Source organism: Scylla paramamosain, chromosome 15 (genome assembly GCF_035594125.1).
Source record: "Scylla paramamosain isolate STU-SP2022 chromosome 15, ASM3559412v1, whole genome shotgun sequence".
NCBI classification, from domain to species: Eukaryota; Metazoa; Arthropoda; class Malacostraca; order Decapoda; family Portunidae; genus Scylla; species Scylla paramamosain.
This window is the reverse complement of record NC_087165.1, coordinates 3,577,532-3,599,413: the sequence shown is the minus strand read 5'-3', so window position 1 is coordinate 3,599,413 and position 21,882 is coordinate 3,577,532. Positions and strand designations below refer to the sequence as shown.

At 40.2% G+C, this 21,882-nt stretch overlaps 1 protein-coding gene across 3 annotated transcripts in view; it reads left to right on the top strand.

Annotated features, from left to right (window-relative positions):
• Nucleotides 1-3,037: 3,037 nt before the first annotated feature.
• Nucleotides 3,038-21,882, top strand: part of LOC135107280 (exonuclease 3'-5' domain-containing protein 2-like) — a 169,954-nt gene continuing 151,109 nt past the window's right edge. The window contains exons 1-4 of one of the 3 annotated variants that reach the window (XM_064016949.1): nucleotides 3,038-3,115; nucleotides 5,237-5,353; nucleotides 15,490-15,627; nucleotides 16,685-16,792. The gene's annotated coding sequence lies outside the window, so the exon portion shown is untranslated. The remainder of the gene's footprint in view (nucleotides 3,116-5,236; nucleotides 5,354-15,489; nucleotides 15,628-16,684; nucleotides 16,793-21,882) is intronic. The other 2 variants (XM_064016951.1, XM_064016950.1) reach the window with 2 other exon arrangements.

The window sequence follows — 21,882 nt, the reverse complement described above, 5'->3', positions numbered from 1 at the left end:
TACAAGTCATGTTGACCTTGCAGCCTAAATTTAGCAATGAGGGCATTCCGTGACATGATGACGCAAAAGTGTGTCCCCTTGGTGCAGCACATAGCACACAGCACACGCCAGGAGAAGCACTGACTTCCCAAAAGTATTTATAGCCTAATCTGAGCCTCACTGCCACCCTGTCGTGTGATGCAATGTGTCTCCCATAGCTGTAAGCACAGCTCTGGGAGACACGTACATAGTAAAGATTACTGCCACTGCCCCTATGGCAACAAAGCTCCAACTGATCACTAGTGCTACTATGTACAAAGTCCTTAATGCTACTCTTAACATAGTCCAGAGTGTACTCAGCTCCTGGGTCCACTGTGTCGTCCTGAAGGGCACATTGAGCAAGGCAGTATGCCTCTTCATTTAGCAGGATACCCACATGAGAGGGTATCCAGGTGAAATGGACCGTGGCACCAGCATCTTCCACGGCGTGGATGAGATCAAGACATTTATTAACTAGATCACAGTTCATGAGGGAGGTAGACTGGAGAGCATACAGTGCAGCCTGACTGTCAACAAAGAAGAATACATCCTTATGGAGAGGCGCCACAATATGGAGCGCCTCCGAAACAGCATACAGTCATACAGTTCTGCCCTAGTGGAGGACATGTGTGCAGGGAGCCGCCTGGAAACCTCAGTGTCAGTGTGGTGACTGGCAGAAATGTAGTTGCGGATGAACAGCCCACATTCAGACCTGCTGCCATTGACTGATCCATCACAATAAATGTGAATAGCCTGAACATGGGAGTACTTAGACAATTTAGTCATGAACATGTTTTGCAGCACATGAGGGGGCCAGTCCCTTTTGGGCTGATGCAGTGAGTGAATATCAACACTGACATGGTGAGGGTTCCAAACGGGTTGGAGTGGTGACATAACAATGTTAATACAGGCCTCAGCTATACCTACACTTGTAAGAACTCCCAAGATATTCCTGAGGTATGGAGTTGTAGTAGTCCGAGGATCATGATACAGGGGGGTCAGTGATCCCTTCAGAGAGTCGGAGCCCATGCATAGCATCTGACCAACAGTACAACAAGTAATTTCCTGTATCCTACACATAATACTCGGCAGGTGCAGTTCAGCTCTGAGGACATCAATCCGAGCAGTCCTTGAGCATCCCAAAATTATCCTCATGGCTTCATTCTGAACAAGTTCCAGGGGATGCAGCTGGGTGGCACTAAACTGTATTAAAATAGGGGCTGCATAGTCAATGAGGGACCGTACGACAGATATATAGAACATCCTTAGGACTGGAATGCCAGCCCCCAGGCCCCTGTTTGCTAGCAGCCGAAGTGGCGCTAGCCGTGGCAGACAGAGGTCTCGAACATAGTGTACAGAGTGGAGGGACTTCCTGAAACTCAGCTGTACACCCAGGTACTTGTGTATATGAACTCTAGGGATGGGAACATTATTTACAGTGGGCAGTCAAGAGACCTTCCCTTTGGCTTGAAATTTGGTTTTACATTCATTAATTACAAGTCCCATTTGAACACAATGCTGCTAGTTGTGACAGAGGTAACTGGAGAATCCTGGGTGTGGGGCATTGGAGGAGTATGTTGTCAGCATAGATGAGGACCTGGGCGCCGTGCAGGAAGGAACAACACGCAATTTTGTCCATTAAAACGTTGAAAAGCATTGGACTAAGGATTCCACCCTGTGGTGTTCCAAGCTCAAAAATTTCCTCAGAGGAGACTGCACTTTGAAACCAAACTTGTGCTGTTCTATTGTACAAATAGTCCCTGATCCATCCTAATAATCTACCTTTGACACCTTTGAGAATGAGTTCCTCCATTATAACATCTTTGTTGGCCCTGTCGAAGGCACCCTTGAGATCAATGAAAGCTCTGCAGGTAGCATCCTTATTTATAAGGCACTCAACAAAACAATGACTTGTGGAATGACCTTTTAGGAAGCCATATACATTGCCAGAGAGTACATGGCCCACCTTATATATAAGCCTGTTCAATATTACCCGTTCCACATCTTACACAGACAGCTGGTGAGAGAAGTGGGGCGAAAGATGCCATCACCTTTGGGGATTGGGATGATAATGGCTGTTTTCCTGGAGTGGGGAAGCTTGCCTGCAGTGAGAGACGTATTAAATAGGTCTAAGACAGGGTTGTTCCCCTTTAACTCCAGGAGGGCATTGATGATGCCATCCTTGCTAGGAGCTGTTGACTTGCCCAATTTAACTGCTGAGAGAAGCTCATCATGTGTGATAGGCACACAGGTGTCATCTGGCAGAGAAACACTTTGATGAATAAACTCCATCCCTTGTGGTCTTTGCCGGTCGAGCGCCTCCTGGTGTTCCACAGGAAGGCCAGAGAAGGATGAGGCTTCCATCCACTGCAGGACGAGCTCTCGTGCCCTGCCGGCAGGATCAGGGTCACACACCTGCCGCCTGGGCTTGTCCCGGACACTGTTAACGTGGCCTCCTGGTGTTCCACAGGAAGGCCAGAGAAGGATGAGGCTTCCTTCCACTGCAGGACGAGCTCTTGTGCCCTGCCGGCAGGATCAGTCACACACCTGCCGCCTGGGCTTGTCCCGGACACTGTTAACGGTAACTATAAAGGATCTTAAGTGCATATAAATAGCGGACATTTCCGCAAATACACAAAGTAGTGGTTGGAAAAAAAATGACCTATTTATCAATAATATATATATATATATATATATATATATATATATATATATATATATATATATATATATAATCATCAGTAGTTTGATAGCATAAAGAGCTATGAAGTGCTTTGTTCTTACCTCATTTACTGCTACATTTTTTTTCTCACCACACTTTACTATTAAAATTACTGAGTGTATCTTATAAATATTCGTTTTCTTTTATATAAGGTATAATAAAAAAACATTCTTTAATTTGGAAAGTATCTGTAATTGTTAAAATTATTAAATTTCATGAGGAATATTCTATATTTCTCTACTCTGAAAGGCTTTACTCAATCTTGAAAGATCTGGAGAGCCATCTTTCTGGCTGCTGAATACACTTGTCCCATAGGAACAGATTAGACACCGCTTGTATCAACAAATGTAAACAAATCGGCAGATGAACTTTAAGGTTTGTTTGATGTTGTAGATGGGTATGGAAGGGACTTTGGTGTGAGATTTAGCAGTGAGAAAAGCAAGGCCATGATTGTTAATAGGTCAGAGGATGAGAGAAATTCAGGGTAGAGACTGGGAGGAAATGAGTTGCAACAGACAGATGAATAGAACCTGAGGATGTGGATGAGTCTGAATGGCTGCGTGAAGGCAAAGAATGAAAAACATGATGAACCAATGGGTGGGTCACCTAGGAAGTGTAGCAAGATAAGAGCGAGTAAATATGACGTGCTGCGGGAAGTTTGGAAGAGCGTGGCTGTTCCAAGCATTAAGTACGGTATGGATGTAATTGTGGGGAATGAGAATGAATTTGAGAAGTTAGAAGTAAGGCAGAATAGAGCAGCAAGGATGGCACTTAATGCATCAAGGTATGCAGCGATAGAGGCCTTGAGAGGAGACATAGGTTGGAGTACTTTTAAAGAGACACGCAAAAGCAACCTTGAGGTACAAAGCTAGATTAGAGCGAATGGATGATGCGAGACTAGTGATAAAGGTGTTTCTGTGGAATATTAGGAACAACAGGTGGGGAAAGGAAAAAAGTGTGTTAAGATGGTAGTAGAGCGGTTTGGTAACTGTTTGGGCTTTTCAGCCGTTTGAGGGGAGTCATGTTGAGAATGGAGTATGATTGTCAGAAATGGGGATGGTTTAGAATGGGATGTAAGAATGTGGAAAAGTGAGATAGACAGAGCGGTGAAGCACGTGGGGCTGAATGAATGGAAGAATAAGATGGAACATAAGAGTACTGTGGAGTGGTATAGAGAGAAAAAGACCCCAATGTATGAAAAGTGGTATGAGGGAAGCCTGGAGGATGATCTCTTCCGAGCGAGGACACAGTGTATGGATGTGAATGCAAGGAGTTACAGATAGACTGAGTCCTGCACCAAAGTGTGCTAGATGTGTGACATGGGAGAGGATGAGACGGTGGAGCATGTTGTGCTGGTGTGTGAAGTATGCCAGAGACAGGGATGAGATGATGCAAGTGGTGCTGACTGAGTTAGGACATGATAGGAATGAAATAGTGGAAAAGACATGAAGCCAAATGTAGGATCATTAGTGTAGAGGATGCTGTTCGTTTCCCCCTCCCCTCCCCTCCCTTTTTTTTTTTTTTCTTCTACAGAAGTTGCCGATCCAAAGGCCCCACTTAAGAGTGATCCCGAGCTAGCTATACCATCAAGATTAAGATCAAGATCACAGCCTGCACCTTTGTGCAGAATAGAGTAGCAAGGATGGCACTGAGTGCACTGAGGTACACATTAGTAGAAGCCTTGAGAGGTGATAAGGGATGGAGCACCTTTAGGGAAAGACTCACAAAAGCCACACTTAGGTACAAGATTAGGCTTGAGAGAATGGATGATGCAAGAATAGCAAGGAAGATGTATCTGTGGAATGAAAGTGGAAGCAAATGGAGGAAAAGGTGCATGAAAATGACAGACAGGAATGGATTACAAATTGTGTGGGCGATCAAAATGGCTGGAAGGAATCAAAATGAGCGTGAATGGGTGGTAACAAGAGGAGGTAGAGTGGGAGCTGAATGGGATGTGAGAAAATGGAAGTATGAGATAGACAAAGAAGTGAAATGTGTGGGACTGAATGAATGGAAGAATGAAATGGAAAGAAAGAAGACCCTGGAATGGTGCAAGAAGAGGCCCCGAGGAATGAAAGGTGGTATGATGGAAGCCTGGGCGGTGATCTTCTCTTCCGAGCGAGGGCACAGTGTATGGATGTGAACGCAAAGAGTTACAGATGGTCTGATTCCCGCAACAAAGTGTGTCAGATATGTGACACGAGAGAGGATGAGACAGTGGAACATGTGGTGCTGGAATGTGTGAAGTATGCCAGAGACAGGAATGAGATGATGCAAGTGATACTGACTGAGTTAGGGCATGATAGGAATGAAAGAGTGGAGAAGAGAGGAAAGGAGTGGATGGTGTTGTTGCTGGGACTATGTAGAGAGGCGAATGAAAGGATGATTGAGGTGTGAAAGAGTTTCTGGAGAGAATGTGGCGTGCCAGATGTAAGAACAATTAGTGTAGAGGATGTTGTTCATTTCTTTTTTTTTTTTTTTTTTTTTTTACTACAGGAGTTGCCGTTCCAAAGGCCTGGCTTAGAATGATCTCGAGCCGCCTGTACCATCAAGATCATGATCAAGATTCCCAACAACAACAACTAAGACCGTCCACATTAGTCAACACAACCTGTAAGCTATACAAATTTTTCCTGTATATAAAATTATAAAAGAACACTAGTGCTATGACTCCTTTCAAAATAAGGGCCACAAGACTGGCCGTCATTAGGAATGAGAGGGACACAGATACTCCTATTAAAAGAGGTGTTCCTCAGGGTTCTGTCCTGTCACTCCCTATTATTCATCAGTGATCGTAGTTTTTTTTTTTTTTTTTTTTTTTTTTTTTTTACTTTATACCAGTCCTTTCTTACAATGGTGATTTTACTTTTTCTTGGTTGTTTTTTCGTGATTCACAAATTTAAGGCTCGTTTCTGTCGGAAATGCCAAGTTTTCCTGTTCCCTCCTCCCCCTTACCCACAAGCAGGGAGGATTGGGAAACAAAGGATTTCTGGTACTAATGGAAACGTGTTGTCCCTGGCTGGCTAGGCCGCGTCCAGCAGGTCTGAGTCGCCACTTGTATATTTTTCATACGGCTTGCAGTGTTACCAGGTCAGGCGAGCATATTACTCTCTCTCTCTCTCTCTCTCTCTCTCTCTCTCTCTCTCTACAAGATATATGGGTAAATTTATAGTTTAAGCCAATGTCCCCAATCTCTACCCACGGCCTCCCAATCCCTCAAACAAGCTTGGGGGCCTGTGGGGAACCTAACCTAACCTAACCTAACCTGCCCGCGCAGCTTATGGGTACTTATAGAGACTTCCTATTGGTGCAACTAGTGGTGTTAAGTGGTGGTAGCACGTGATTGGCCCGAGGAATTATAGACACAGTGATCCTATCCAGCAGCTACCCACAATTCAAAGCATTAAACAACTGAAGTTCAGGCAACAATACACCATTTATGTTTACCTGTGGACTTAGAAAAGTTGAGAGCGCTGTGCATTCCCAGGCCTATTGTGGCGTTATTATTAATTTCCGACAAGTAGTGTAATCATTAGAAATGATGTGAATAGTGAGAAGAACAAAATGAGGTAGGTTATTACCACGTAGTGTGTAATGGCTTAAACTATAATAAAACCGATATATGATCACTGCATTGAACCAGGTTTGGGAGCCCCAGTTTGCAAAAGGTTGAGAATCCCTGCTTTAGATAACACACACAAACGCACATGATACTCGTCTCGCGACGTAAAAGTGACCATATCTCTTGCCAGAGACAAAGAGAGAGACTGTACACATCTGAGGAGGTATTTTGCTGATTTTCCTTGGAATGACTACTGCTTCCGTGTCAGAGACCCGTCTTTGTGTGTTGAGCGCATAACAGAGATGATAGTGTCTGGCATGGAAGCATACATTCCTCACTCTTTTTCTCGTCCTAAACCTTCTAAACCTTGGTTTAACACAGCTTGTTCTCGTGCTATACATGATAGAGAGGTGGCCCACAAAAGGTACTTAAGCCTTCCATCACCACAATCTCATGCACTTTATATTTCTGCCCGGAACCATGCCAAGTCTGTTCTCCAACTAGCCAAAACTTCTTCATTAACAGAAAATGTCAAAACCTTTCAAGATCTAACTCCCCTCGTAATTTCTGGCATCTAGCCAAAAATATCTTCAATAACTTTGCTTCTTCTTCTTTCCCTCCTCTATTTCAACCAGATGGCACCACTGCTATCACATCTACTTCTAAAGCTGAACTCTTTGCTCAAACCTTTGCTAAAAACTCTACCTTGGACGATTCTGGGCTTGTTCCTTCCTCTCCTCCACCCTCTGACTACTTCATGCCACCTATTAAAATTCTTTGCAATGATGTTTTCCATGCCCTCGCTGGCCTAAACCCTCGGAAGGCTTATGGACCTGATGGGGTCCCTCCTATTGTTCTCCGAAACTGTGCCTCCGTGCTTGCACCTTGCCTAGTCAAACTCTTTCAGCTCTGTCTGTCAACATCTACCTTTCCTTCTTGCTGGAAGTTTGCCTACATTCAACCTGTTCCTAAAAAGGGTGACCGTTCTAATCCCTCAAACTACTGTCCTATTGCTTTAATTTCTTGCCTATCTAAAGTTTTTGAATATATCCTCAACAGGAAGATTCTTAAACGCTGATCATACCACTTCACAACCTTCTATCTGATCGCCAGTATGGGTTCTGTCAAGGCCGCTCTACTGGTGATCTTCTGGCTTTCCTTACTGAGTCTTGGTCATCCTCTTTTACAGATTTTGGTGAAACTTTTGCTGTTGCCTTGGACATATCAAAAGCTTTTGATAGAGTCTGGCACAAAACTTTGGTTTCCAAACTACCGTCCTACGGTTTCTATCCTTCTCTCTGTAACTTCATCTCAAGTTTCTTTTCTGACCGTTCTATTGCTGCTGTGGTAGACGGTCACTGTTCTTCTCCTAAATCTATTAACAGTGATGTTCCTCAGGGTTCTGTCCTGTCACCCACTCTCTTCTTATTATTCATTAATGATCTTCTAAACCAAACCTCTTGTCCTATCCACTCCTACGCTGATGATACCACCCTGCACTTTTCCACGTCTTTTCATAGACGTCCAACCCTTCAGGAAGTAAACATATCACGCAGGGAAGCCACAGAACGCCTGACTTCTGATCTTCCTAAAATTTCTGATTGGGGCAGAGCAAACTTGATATTGTTCAATGTCTCAAAAACTCAATTCCTCCATCTATCAACTCGACACAACCTTCCAGACAACTATCCCCTCTTCTTCAATGACACTCAACTGTCCCCCTCTTCTACACTGAACATCCTCGGTCTGTCCTTTACTTATAATCTGAACTGGAAACTTCACATCTCATCTCTAGCTAAAACAACTTCTATGAAGTTAGGTGTTCTGAGACGTCTCCACCAGTTTTTCTCATCCCCCCAGCTGCTTACTCTGTACAAGGGCCTTATCCATCCATGTATGGAGTATGCTTCTTATGTCTTGGGGGGTTCCATTCATACTGCTCTTCTAGACAGGGTGGAATCAAAAGGTTTTCATCTCATCAACTCCTCTCCTCTAACTGACTGTCTTCAGCCTCTCTCTCACCGCCGCATTGTTGCATATCTAGCTGTCTTCTACTGCTATTTTCATGCTAACTGCTCTTCTGATCTTGCTAACTGCATGCCTCCCCTCCTTCCGCAGCCTCGCTGCACAAGACTTTCTTCTTTCTCTCACCCCTATTCTGTCCACCTCTCTAACGCAAGAGTTAACCAGTATTCTCAATCATTGATCCCTTTCTCTGGTAAACTCTGGAACTCCCTGCCTGCTTCTGTATTTCCAGCTTCCTATGACTTGAATTCCTTCAAGAGGGAGGTTTCAAGACACTTATTCATCAATTTTTGACCACTGCTTTGACCCTTTTATGGGACTGGCATTTCAGTGGGCATTTTTTTTTATTAGATTTTTGTTGCCCTTGGCCAGTGTCCTTCCTACATAAAAAAAAAAAAAAATCTAAAGACGCAAAAGTGATCATATATCTTGTCAGAGAGAGAGAGAGAGACCCACACACCCACACACACATAAACACAAACAGACTATGCATGTTTAAACACACACACACATACACACACACAGACAGACAGACTGTGCATGCCTAGAGAGAGAGAGAGAGAGAGAGAGAGAGAGAGAGAGAGAGAGAGAGAGAGAGAGAGAGAGAGAGAGAGAGAGAGAGAGAGAGAGAGAGAGAGAGAGAGAGCACACACACACACACACACACACACACACACACACACACACACACACACACACACACACACACACACACACACACACACACACACACACACACACACACACACACACACACACACACACACAAACAGACTATGCAGGTCTAGCAATGTAAATGATCATATATCTTGTCTGGAGAGAAAGAGAAATATCCTTGCCTGATGTCATAACACTGCAAGAAAATACTCAACTAGCAACTCAGACCTGCTAGGCGTGACCCAGCACAGACAAGGACAACATGACTCCACTAGTGCTGGATTTCTGACAGAAGAATGAGGCCCAAATCAAATAAACCATAAAAGCAATCCAGAAAAAAAACAATCAAGAAAATGTTAAACCTAACTAAATCTAACAAACCTAACCTAACTTAGCCTAACCAATCCTAACCTAATTTAATTAACTTAACCTAAACTAACTAACCTAATAATGTGCATATCTTAATAGTTTTCATTGTTGCTGTAGTCATTGACAGGAGGTAAGGGAGCTATGGCTGGCAGAACCCGTGATATCTTAGAATTTTCACTGAGGACATGTTATCCTTGTTAGATAGCTAAATAATATTACATCATATGGAGTAGGAGTGCATCCCACACAGAGCTCAACCATTGTGTAACTGATATTTTAAATATGCCTCTTCATAGGGTGACATTTGCACATGTGTGGCATGTGTGGCTTTACTAATAGTTTAAACTGGAAATTTTATATCTCATCTCCAGCTAAAACAGCTTCTATGAAGGTAGGCATTCTGAGTCATTTTTTTCTCCCCTATCCCACCCCACAGCTGGTAACTGTACTGGGCCATTATTTATCCATGTAGGGAGAACACCACATGTATGGGAAAGTTCCACTCACTGCTCTTCTAGACTAGGTAGAATCAAAAGCATTTCATCCTATCAGCTCCCTTTTTCTAACTGATTGTCTTCAGCCTCCCTCTTAAGTACTGCAATATTGCATCTCTTGCTACCTTTTACTACTATTTTGAACTAACTGGCCTTCTGATCTTGCTAAATGTATGCCTCTCCTCCTGTGGCCTCTCTGCACAAGATTTTCTACTTTCTCTCACCCCTGTTCTGTCCACCTCTCTAATGCAAGAGTTAACCAGTATTCTCAATCATTCATTCCATTCTCTAGTAAATAAACTATGCTATCTTCTTTGTTTCCTCTTTCCTATGATTTGAAATCTTTTGAGATGGAGATTTTAAGACAGTTATCCTCCAGTGCTGGGCACTTCCGCTAATTAGCTCCCAAATCCGCAAATCCACAATTGCAAAAGTTCCATTTCATTTGCAGATTTGGGTTTGGGATAGAAAGGTTGCTAATTTGTGAATTAGCATTTGCAGTATTACTTCTGCTAGCCTTGTCTAACACATGGAGGAGCCAGCCAGTTCCCAGTGCACCTAATCTTGCTAAAGGCTACTTTACAAAAAGGCAAATAGAGATTCATATCAAATGTGCAAGTAATTTACTACAAGTTACTTACCTGCTTAATGTCCAGACTCCAGTACAGTAAAATCCCTCTTGTCCGGCATTCGAGTATCCGGCAGCTTCAGGTATCCGGCACATTTTTCCCCGAGCCTTAAAATCAATAAAAAATCAATGTGTACTCATAAAATTGATTAAAATTCCCGCGCGAGGCATACTTTGTCCCCTCTCCACCAGAGTGCACTGCTTTGTGCCACCCGTGGCCCACTGCACTGTGTTTACTCAGTGACTCAGTCCCGCGTGTGCACTGTTTATCGCCTGACGCCTTCATCATGCCTAAAGTTGTAGAAAAGAGGAAGCGTGTTGTGCTTACACTTAAGCAGCTGATCAGATCAGCTGCTGATTAAGATCAACTGATCTTTGTTATGGTAAGATGCATGAGTGTAGGGTGGTGATTGTGGACATAATTTCACTTCTATTCAAGTATCCGGCAATATTCAAGTATCCGGCATGTCGGCGGTCCCGTTGATGCCGGATAAGAGGGATTTTACTGTATTTCTCAATCTCCAACAGTACAGCTGTGCTATGTGGTCAGTGCTATACACTGTACTGGCCTAGTGTGGCTGAAGTTCAATACAAGCATGAATTGAATTCTTAGACTCTTAAATCTCATTTCATATATGTAAAGGACAGCCTCAGTTTGATAGATTTCTCAAATATTAAAGTAAAAATTTATTAACTTCAAAACTTTTTGAAGTTGTTGCCTTTTCCACTTTTTACAAAAAGCTCATTCACATAAAACTCAAAGGGTACCTTATTATAAACATCATATTAAGTATTTTGAAGGAGATGGGGCATATGAGTATGGAAATTGTTGTGACAATCACACTGATGAACTTCCTTTGGTCCTTCTCATTTAAGATTATTTTTAAATGGATGCTTATCAGATTATTACAAATTAATTAGTATGAATACAAATTTTCCATACTTGAAGTAGCAGTAGCATATGTATGGTCAATGCTGGTTATGAAAATAGTTTTCTTTATACTCTGGGTCTTTAAAGAAAACAAAATTGAAAATTTGAATGCCTAGTTACATTACATTACAAATAGAGTGAAAAGAGATTCAAGAGCTATTGATTATATAATTTTTGTTTGCAGTTTGCATTTTGTGGTGTCAGGATTTTTGGCAAAAGACTACAGATATTGTGTAGCTATTTCTTATAGCAGATTTGCTGTTGCAATTTAAACTAAATCTCAAAATTTGTGGAATTGTGATCATGAAAGTTATAGAATAAGTTAGCGGATTTGCGATAGTGGAAATTCAAATTTGTTAGTGATGCCCAGCTCTGTTATCCTCCAATTTTGGATGATGCTTTTGACCTTTCTTTTGGGACTGGCACTCTCAGTAGGCCTTTTTTTTTTCATTTTGTTGCCCTTGGCCATTGTCCCTCTTACATAAAAAAAAAGAAAAGTCAAAATTTCAGAGGTATGAGAATTTATTTCTACAATTTTATCGTGACTGCATCATGTCTCATTGTTTCGTGTAAAAGAAGATTTGCATGTGATGATGATATAGTAGTACTTATTGTGAAAACCAAATTTGTAAATAAGTAGACATACTGGTAGTGAAGTGTTGAAGTACATATTTTATCTTCAATGAATTTCTCCATCCCATTCCTGTTGCTGCCTTGTTGAGGTGGGTAGTGCTTCTGGGTTGGGAGCTACCTAGCACCTGGTTAGAGGACCTCATGATCTCCCAGTCCCTGGGCTCTTTAACTAGTATTACTTAGTAATACTAGTAATGGGAAAAATAAGAAAAATCTCTTGTCATTTTCCCATTTCTATTACTGATGTGCCAGCTTTTCATTGCTGATAACTCTTTGTATATGTTATACCTAGAATTGAATGCAGCTATTTAAGGAGCTGAACTTACACCTTCCAGTGAGCTGGTCTTTTTTCCCCCCTGGGAGAAATATGGCCCATGATAGATTACCTTCTGAGGGAATTTTAGCCCAGGATAATATTTCCTGGGCTAAAATCCCTCACTCTTGTTCCTGTTATATGTTGACCTGTAGCAATAACAGTCTACCAGACTTTTCAGCTGTTTACTATGAAGTTGTGGTACCTGTAAGTGAAGCTGCCTAGAGTTGTCAGAGCATTGGCAGTGAAAACAAGTTGCATCAAGATGGAACTAACTTACCATACATACTCTCAATATCTAGATAACAGAAAGTACCCTGATGGGCTGAGCAATGACAAAAAGTGCGACATTAGGAAGAAATGTGAACCACATTGTATTAAACATGGACATTCAGTGCATAAATGGCAAATAAATAATGAAGTTCAGTTACATTATGTGTTGATGAAAATAGAAGCGAGCCATGTTATCAAGGGTTTGGTGGGGCACACTTGGGGAGAGAGAGAAAATTCTTTGAATAAATTACTGTTAAATATTATTTTAAGGGCATCAAAGAACTTGTTAGTAATTATGTGTGTGATTGTGATAAGTCCCAGGGAGCAAGTAATAGACCTGCAGTGCAAGCTTCAGAGTTGCATGCAGTACCTGTTTCTGAATGGATTGCAAGGAAGATTTAACCAGGCCCTCAAGAGAGGTCTTATCAAGTGTATCAATGAAAAAGAAAATTGGAATTTGCACATAAAGAGAATACTGTTCGGATATTGTACTTCTGTGCGTGCCAGGAATGGTGTTACACGTTTCACTGCTATGTTTAGGAGAGATCCTATACTCTCCATATACTTAGATACTGGATCACATGAAACAGTAAAAATTGGAGTAACAACAGAAGATACTGTTAAAGAGCTAACAAAGAGTATTGTCAGAAAAAAAAAGGCAGCTGAAGAAAAGATCACTAAGAATATTGCTCAGGCTCAAAGCAGACAAGAGAGGAATTTTGATGAAAGACATACTCCTAAATACAGTGAAATATTATTGAAAACAGCAAAAATAACCATTGAGCAGGAGGATCACTAGAAGCAAAATACATAGGCCTATGTGAAGTTGTTTCTTTGAGAGATAAAGGATGAGCTAAACTAAAAAAAAGCTGTATCAGGTAAAGAACTAAAAAAACTTGTATCACAGTGAATTTGAAAGTGCACAAGCAAGAAAACACAAATGGTTTTGGGTAAGAAGGCAACACTGGTGTAGCAGAAGAGGAATAGGAGCATCTTGAATAATTGAGGGTTCTACTTATTCCAGCAGAAAAAGTAATTTTGCTCATGCTTGTAGATGAGGAAGTTGTTAGAAAGGTCAAAGCAGAAGGAAAAAAGAGAAAGATTGAATACAGACAAGATGAGAAGCTTTCTGACATTCTTACCATGAGAAAACAGAACCACATATATTTACAAATACATGGATGAAGATGCATTGCAATACTTAGTGCTACACTGAACACAAAGGAAGATGATCTTCCAGGGCATTGATATGTCAAGAATGTACAGGAATTATGGTAAATGGAGTTGAGGTGGTTGAGTGTGAAGCATGTTATGAATGATACCACACTGCTTTCCTTGGAGCAATATAAAATTATAAAGCCTCATGGAGTTGTCTCAAATGTACTTCAGTATGACAATAAAAAAGACAAAAGAGAAAATAAATAAATTCTCCTCCACAATCTATGCTTTTTAACTGATTTGTTCTTAACTCCTTTTCCAAACAACAATGTATTTTTATTGTTATCCTGATAATCTGAATGTAAATTGTATTGAGCGACCACCCTTTTCTCTACCTGGATCTACTTCTGGCTCCAACATGGACTAAGGAATGTGACAAATGACTGGTTCAACATTATGATGTGCTGCCTGCCCACTTGATACTGTACAGGAATTTCTAAATTAGGTACTAGACTATGTACACAAATAATAATTTCTATTTACAGTAAGCATTCATATATATGAGGCTCCTAAAGCCAGAGTGATGTTAATGCTGAAAATTAATAACAGAAAAGCTCTTTCAAAGTTTTGCAAGTTTCAAAATTTGATATTTCTTCTATGGATTGGGATATAAAATAATGATTGGCATCAAAATATTCTGTAATATATGACCTTTACAACTATTTAGTTGAATTGCATTATGAAGTTATAATTGAATTACATTACTAGAAATAAATAGGTGCCTGTATTTTTTCTTTGATGTGGTTTTCTTAAGGATATCACACAACTACATTAAAATTGTATCTAACACTCACACATTGTTTATTTCCTTTATTCTGTCAATTTGTTATATTTTCTTTGTACTAACAAGGGAATTACAACCAATAAAATGTCTTCTTTTTAGTGAACTTATCAATTTTAGGAAGCAAAAACATAATTTACAAGTGCTTTCTAAGATGAACACAAATGAAGAGAATAATACAAGTTTAAGAAATGAAACTAGAAGAAACTAAAACAAAGGAACTAGTAAACACAATGAAAATATACTGGTATAAAGGGCAATAGAACATAAAGAAATAATAAAATCATCCGATGCTCCCAAAGCTCACATAGGCTTCCCCCATGCTTCTTCGTCTTTTAGCAATATTTTTCTTCCTCTGGAGTGTCCTGGCTTCTCGGGGGTACTCTGTTGTCCACCATAATAATGAAAGCTTACATGTTCTATAAAAGCAAAATTAAGACAGCAGCCTGTCATTTAAGGGTAGCAAGCATGCTGAAGAGAAGTGTGAAGTGTGTGGGTGTGGTGGTATGGAGGTGTCCCCTTTGAGGAAGAACTTATTCTTTCTGCAGGGGTGTCCAGCCGTGACATGTGACTCACAGCACAAGCCATCATTGGCTGGCTCTTCCCACATTGCTGTGGTGAGGGTGTAGGTTACTCACTACTCTATGTAGGTTGGGATGTAGTTCGCATCTCATAGGGCTGTTACCATAAGGGGCAGTAATCCTGGCTCTCTTGTGTGTGTGTGTACTGTCATACAGTCTGTGTGCAGCTGGTGTTGTATGGGGTATGAGTGTGGCTGCCAGGTGTAACTAGTATGTGTGTGTAGGGTATGTGTGTTGTGTTAGGTGTTGGCTGTGTCCATCTTAACTAAATGATATTCCTACAGAGGGAGTTACTTCTCTCCGGCCTTAGCAACTAATAGCTATCACTCAAGCGTGACAAGAAGGTTCCATGGATAATATCACGAATGGATTTTTACCCTATTATTGGGTCTCTTCTGATGTCTGCACTCTCTCCCTTCACGGTAAGAAGGTTAGGGAGGACAATGCAATAGAAATAATAATTTTGGCCATGAGATCACTTATGTTGCTCTGGCTCAGGGTGCCTCATATTCATTATGTGTTCTTTTAAAATTATGATTATGTAAAGTACTATTTCCTATGTAAGGATAAAATATGTCCTTAAGGGAGAAAAATATCCAAGGTCTGAAATTCTTCCCTGGAGGAAAAACAGCTTTGGGTGGAATCCAGGTGACAAATGCTGCCTGGTTATATTCTGCTAGGTACTTTGTTGGGGAGTTGGGGGACAAAACCCCATGGTAAAGTTTAGTTAGGTTATGTTTGGTTAAATTAGTGTACATAGGGAAATCCAGGGAGGATGAATCTCATCTGTTTTGTTAGGCTTGATTTGGTTAGCTTTGTGTCCTTCGAAAGATCAGGTGGTGCAACTTTTAGCTGTGGTGCCGGGGATCGGTCAGCAGCTTAGTTTTAATTTATTTAGTTTTTAGTTTTCATTAACTTTTACCTTAAATTTTTCTTTACCTTTTAACTCTTTACCTAATAAATACAGAACAGGTTCTATAATAATATTACTTTTATCTTACCTTGAATTCTTTATTTTACCTTTGGTTACTTGGTAGCATGTCTGAGCATTAAAAATAATTATTTGGTAGTGTTACCCTTATTTTGCGTACAGGCACTGATGTCTCCGGAGTAATGAATTTATAGGCGTAATTCATTTTTTTTTTTACAAAAGGGATAGGTGCAACTGGGAGGAAGAATGACAGCTCACCTTCTCACAAAATAAACAAAATTTATTCAGTTACTATTTCACCATAACTAATTCACAATTTAAATCACTTGAATTTAAGGGAACAAGAACAGAGAAAACTTAATATCAGAATTTCTTCATACACTTTCACCTAACTGGTAGGCAATCCTGCTTGTTAAAACCCCAAATTTTGGACTTATTCCCCTCCCTCAGGGCAAAGAAATGTTGATGTGGTCCACAGACTGTCACTCACAATCTACACATCCTGATACCATGATATCATAGTTATGTGGGAAATCTTTCACACACAGCTACGCCGCCCAGCTGATTGGATACGTCCACAGCAGCCTCAAGGATCTACCTAGGAAAATGAGAACAGTAGAGACACTAATTCAAGTTGGTGCAAAGTGACAAATCAGGTACCTATTATGTTTCAAATATATGTAAATGATATAACAGAGGATCTAAATAATTTCATAAATCTGTTTGCTGATGATGCAAAAATAATGAAAATTATTATTTTTTTCAATGTTGGGTGACACCAGCCAAGGGAGAAAAAAAAAATGCCCACTGAGATGCCATTCCCCGAATAGGGTTTGAAGTGATAGTCAAAAATTGAAGGATAAGTGTCTGAAACCTCCCTCTTAAAAGAGTTCAAGTCATAGGAAAGTGGAAATACAGAAGTAGGCAGGGAGTTCCAGAGTTTACCAGAAAAAGGGATGAATGATTGAAAATACTTATTAACTCATGCATTAGAGAGGTGGACAGAATAGGGGTGAGAGAAATGAGGTTTTGTGCAGCGAAGAGGTATGGTAAGAGGGGAGGTATGCAGTTAGCAAGATCAGAAGAGCAGTTAGCATAAAAATAGCAGTAGAAGATAGCAAGAGTTGCAACCTTGCGGCAATGAGAAAGAGGCTGAAGGCCTCAGAGGAGAGGAGTTGATGAGATAAAAAGCTTTTCATTCCACCCTGTCTAGAAGAGCGGTATGAGTAGAACCCCCCCAGACATGTGAAGTATACTCCATATATAGACAATAAGGCCCCTGTACAGAGTTAGCAACTGAGGGGATGAGAAAAACTAGCGGAGATGTCTCAGAATGCCTAACTTCATAGAGGCTGTTTTTTTTAGTTAGAGATGAGTTGTGAAGTTTCCATTTTAGATTATAAGAAAAGGACAGACTGAGGATGTTCAGTGTTCTTGTAGAAGAGGGGATAGTTGTCTGGAAGGTTGTGTTGAATTGATAGATGGAGGAATTGAGTTTTTGAGGCATTGAACAATACCAAGTTTGATCTGTCCCAATCAGAAATTTTAGAGAGATTAGAAGTCAGGCATTCTGTGGCTTCTCTGTGTGAAATATTTACTTCCTGAAGGGTTGGATGTCTGAAAAGATGTGGAAAAGTGCAGGGTGGTATCATCAGTGTGGGAGTGGATAGGACAAGAAGTTTGGTTTAGATCATTGATGAATAATAGGAAGAGAGTGGGTGACAGGACAGAACCCTGAGGAACACCACTGTTAAGAGATTTAGGAAAAGAACAGTTACCACCAACCACAGCAGCAATAGAACAGTCAGAAAAGAAACAAGATGAAGTTACAGAGAGAAGGATAGAATCTGTAGGAGGGTAGTTTGGAAATCAAAACTTTATGCCAGACTCTATCAAAAGCTTTTGATATATCTAAGGCAACAGCAAAAGTTTCACCAAAATCTCTAAAAGAGGATGACCAAGACTCATTAAGGAAAAACCAGAAGATCACTAATAGAGCGGCCTTGATGGAACCCATTTTGGCGATCAGATAGAAGGTTGTGAAGTGATAGATTTTTAAGAATCTTCCTGTTGAGGATAGATTCAAAGACTTTAGATAGGCAGCTAATTAAAGCAATAGGATGGTAGTTTGAGGAATTATAAAGGTTACCTTTTTTAGGAACAGGCTGAATATAGGCAAACTTCCAGCAAGGAGGAAAGGTAGATGTTGACAGACAGAGTTGAAAGAGTTTGACTAGGCAGAGTGAAAGCATGGTGGTGCAATTTTGGAGAACAATAGGAGGGACCCCATCAGGGTAGAGGTTAGGAAATAGTCAAGAATGTTGGGCATATCTCCTAGACAGTCAGGAATATGAGTAGGGTGTTGCACCAGTTGCTCTAGGTCATGGAGGATAGCAAAGTTAAAAGCTAGTTCACCAGAATGGTCAGTGAAGGGAGAGGAAAGCCAAAGTTGGTGGTGAACATTTAAGTCTCCAAGAAGGAAGATCTCCACAAAAGGAAGGAGAGTCAGAATGTGCTCCACTTTGGAAGTTAAGTGGTCAAAAGACTTTCTTATAGTCAGAGGAGTTAGGTGAAAGGTATACAGTAAAAATAAATTTAGTTTGAGAGTGACTCTGTAGTCATAGCCAGATGGTGAATGACTCGGAAGATTCAAGAGTGTGGGCACAAGAGCAGGTTAAGTTGTTGTGCACATAAACTCTACATCCAGCTTTGGATTGAAAATGAGATAAAGTAGGAGAGAACAGAAAAAGGGCTACAGTCAGTTGTCTGAGACAAATGTGTTTTAGTGAGGAAAAGGAGATGAGGTTTAGTAGAGGAGAGGTGGTGTTCTACAGATTGAAAATGCAGGTTAAGTCGTTGTGCACATAAACTCTACATCCAGCTTTGGATTGAAAATGAGATAAAGTAGGATGGAACAGAAAAGGGGATACCGTCAGTTGTCTGAGACAAATGTGTTTTAGTGAGGAAAAGGAGATGAGGTTTAGTAGAGGAGAGGTGGTGTTCTACAGATTGAAAATTAGATCTAAGACCATGAATGCAGAAGTTAGTGAGGAAAAAGTTGAGAGGGGGGGTTATCAAGACATTTAGAATTGATACCAGAAAACCAGTCCAACCTAGGGACATTTGTGGCCCCTTCCCAAGATGGGGACTCCGAGGCTGGTGTAGGAGTTGCCATGATAATTTTGAATTTTGAGTGAAGGGTGTGTATGTAATTAGGTGCTTGTAGTTTTGTGTGAAGGAAGAGAATTGTCTTTGGAGGGCAGTTTGTGCCTGCCCCCTTATGTTGTGAGACACAAAGGGAAATGTTCAGTGTGGTAACAGCTGGGTTTAATGATAAGTTCATAGCACCCCCTGATTCAGTGCTTTAGACATCATTGAGAGTGAACTGTGAGAGTGAACTATCAGTGCTTTTAAGACCAAACTAGATAGATATAGAGACGGAATACTATGAGATTACTCCCCTCCCGTAAACCACAACCAGGTAAATACACACACACACACACACACACACACACACACACACACACACACACCCACACACACCCACACACACACACACACACACACACACACACACACACACACACACACACACACACACACACACACACACACACACACACACACACACATTGAAATCTGGAATTATTTGAAGGAAGAGGTGGTTGTGGTAAACAGTGTACACATGTTCAAAGAGAAACTGGATAAATATGGTTATGGAGACAAAATGAGGTTTGGCTCATGCCTTGTACAATACAACAACTAGGTAAATATACACACACACACACACACACACACAGGCATTGGGAGCAGACATGTCTCTCTGTCTCTTCAGGTGGACAAGCCTGCCCCCTCCTCCCCTCCCCCCCAAAAAAGGCAGGTAAATGTATCTATACAGTGCTGGTCTGTCTGATGTCCTGAGTGTTTTAGAATGTGTGTTTAAAGGATATATAAAAATCATGTAAGGAGATATATGACAAAAAAGTTAGGTGTAACTGGCAATGAACAACTTCAGTCTACTGCCAAGTCAAATGTTGAACTAGTGTTGACCTTGGGTGATGCTGTAAACAAGCTGAATGAAAACTTTGAGAAAATGGCATTCTCAGTGGGAAAGAGAGATATGTCAAAGAAAGATTCTTCATTTAAGAATTTAATATAGATGAAATCTAATTTCCTAGACTAGAGGAAAGTGAACAAATTAAGAAATGTCTTGAAATTGAACAAAGAATTGAAACAAGAAAGAAAAACAAAAAAAAAAAATCTACAGAAACAGCTAAATCAGCAAGAAGTGACTTCTTATTTGTCATCAGATGTGGATACCATGAAAGGAAAAATGGAAGAAATATGTGGAGAAATGATTTTCCATTAAAGAAAATTGCTAGAAAAAATCACTGATGATAAAGTAATAGAACAAGCAAATAACATTCTAGAAAAAAATTAGGTATGTACTTAAGGACACTGCAATGGAAGTAAATACAGCAATAGATGAAATCAAAGCATTTTTTGTTGCTGTATTAAAAGAAATGGGAGACAAACAAAAAAGTGCAAGAAATATCAAATAGGAAGTTAAGGAAGTAATCATGAAGAGTGGTAAATTCATTATGGAGACAGTGGACATGAATAAAGCCATCATTATACATGGAAAGAAGGAAGACAATATTTTCAATAGAATAACAAGAGACAAAGCAGAAATAAAAATTATCATAGAAATAATAAAATAATGGATAAAACATCAGATAAAGATACTCAAAAATAGGATTGGTAAATGTGAAAAAGGAAAAGAATAGACCACTTATTATAACTCCAAATATCAGCAATGATGAAGGAAGTAATCAGAAATCTCAGTAAATTAAAAGGATAAAAAATGTGGCACAAAAAGAAAATGGAAGACTAAATAAGGAAAAGTATGTTGACACAAAATGCAGGAACAGCAAAAGAAAGATATTATTTAGTAATGCAGATGCGCTAGTCTTTAAATTACTGGAGGTCATATACATGATAAAGGAAAAAATAAGGATATTCCGCCTCACTGAGACTAAGCTCAACAAAAAACATTTAGGACAAGACTATGAATACAGTACTACCATATATGGAGGAAAGATAGAAATAACAAACAAGGAGGTGGAATCATGATACTTACAAGTACTTATAATGCAAAAAATAGGAACAGAAACATCAGGTGAATTGGACTTAATAGCAGTTGAAATTATAATGGGAATGTAATATTATGGTATCAATCTTCTAGATGATTCCCAACTTATGAATAAGTTAGGTTTCAAATGGCTGTAAGTCATTATGTTCGTAAGTCTTTCATTTGTACAGTTTTTGGGTTGTACACTACCCTCTCTAGTTTCATGCTTCCTTTCTTTCAAATTTGAGAATCATGAAACACTCAAAACTACTTATTTATGCAAGCCTTAAAGCCTAGCACTGTGTGAGTGTGTGTTTTGTTCTCACATCTGGTGTGACACTGTGATGTGGCCACCACATAAGCATGTGTTTTTGTACTCATATTTGGCGTGACACAGCAGTGTAGTTGCAACACGTGTGTTTTGTCTTTACATTTGGTGTGAAGCCACAATGCAGCTTCACCTTGCGTGTGTCATGACTTAGTGGTGTGGCCTTGCCAGATTTAGAAATGTGTGTGTGTGTGTATGTGTATTTACCTAGTTGTATTTACCTAGTTGTGTTTTACAGGAAAAGAGCTATGCTCATACTGTCCTGTCTCCATATCTATAAGCATCCA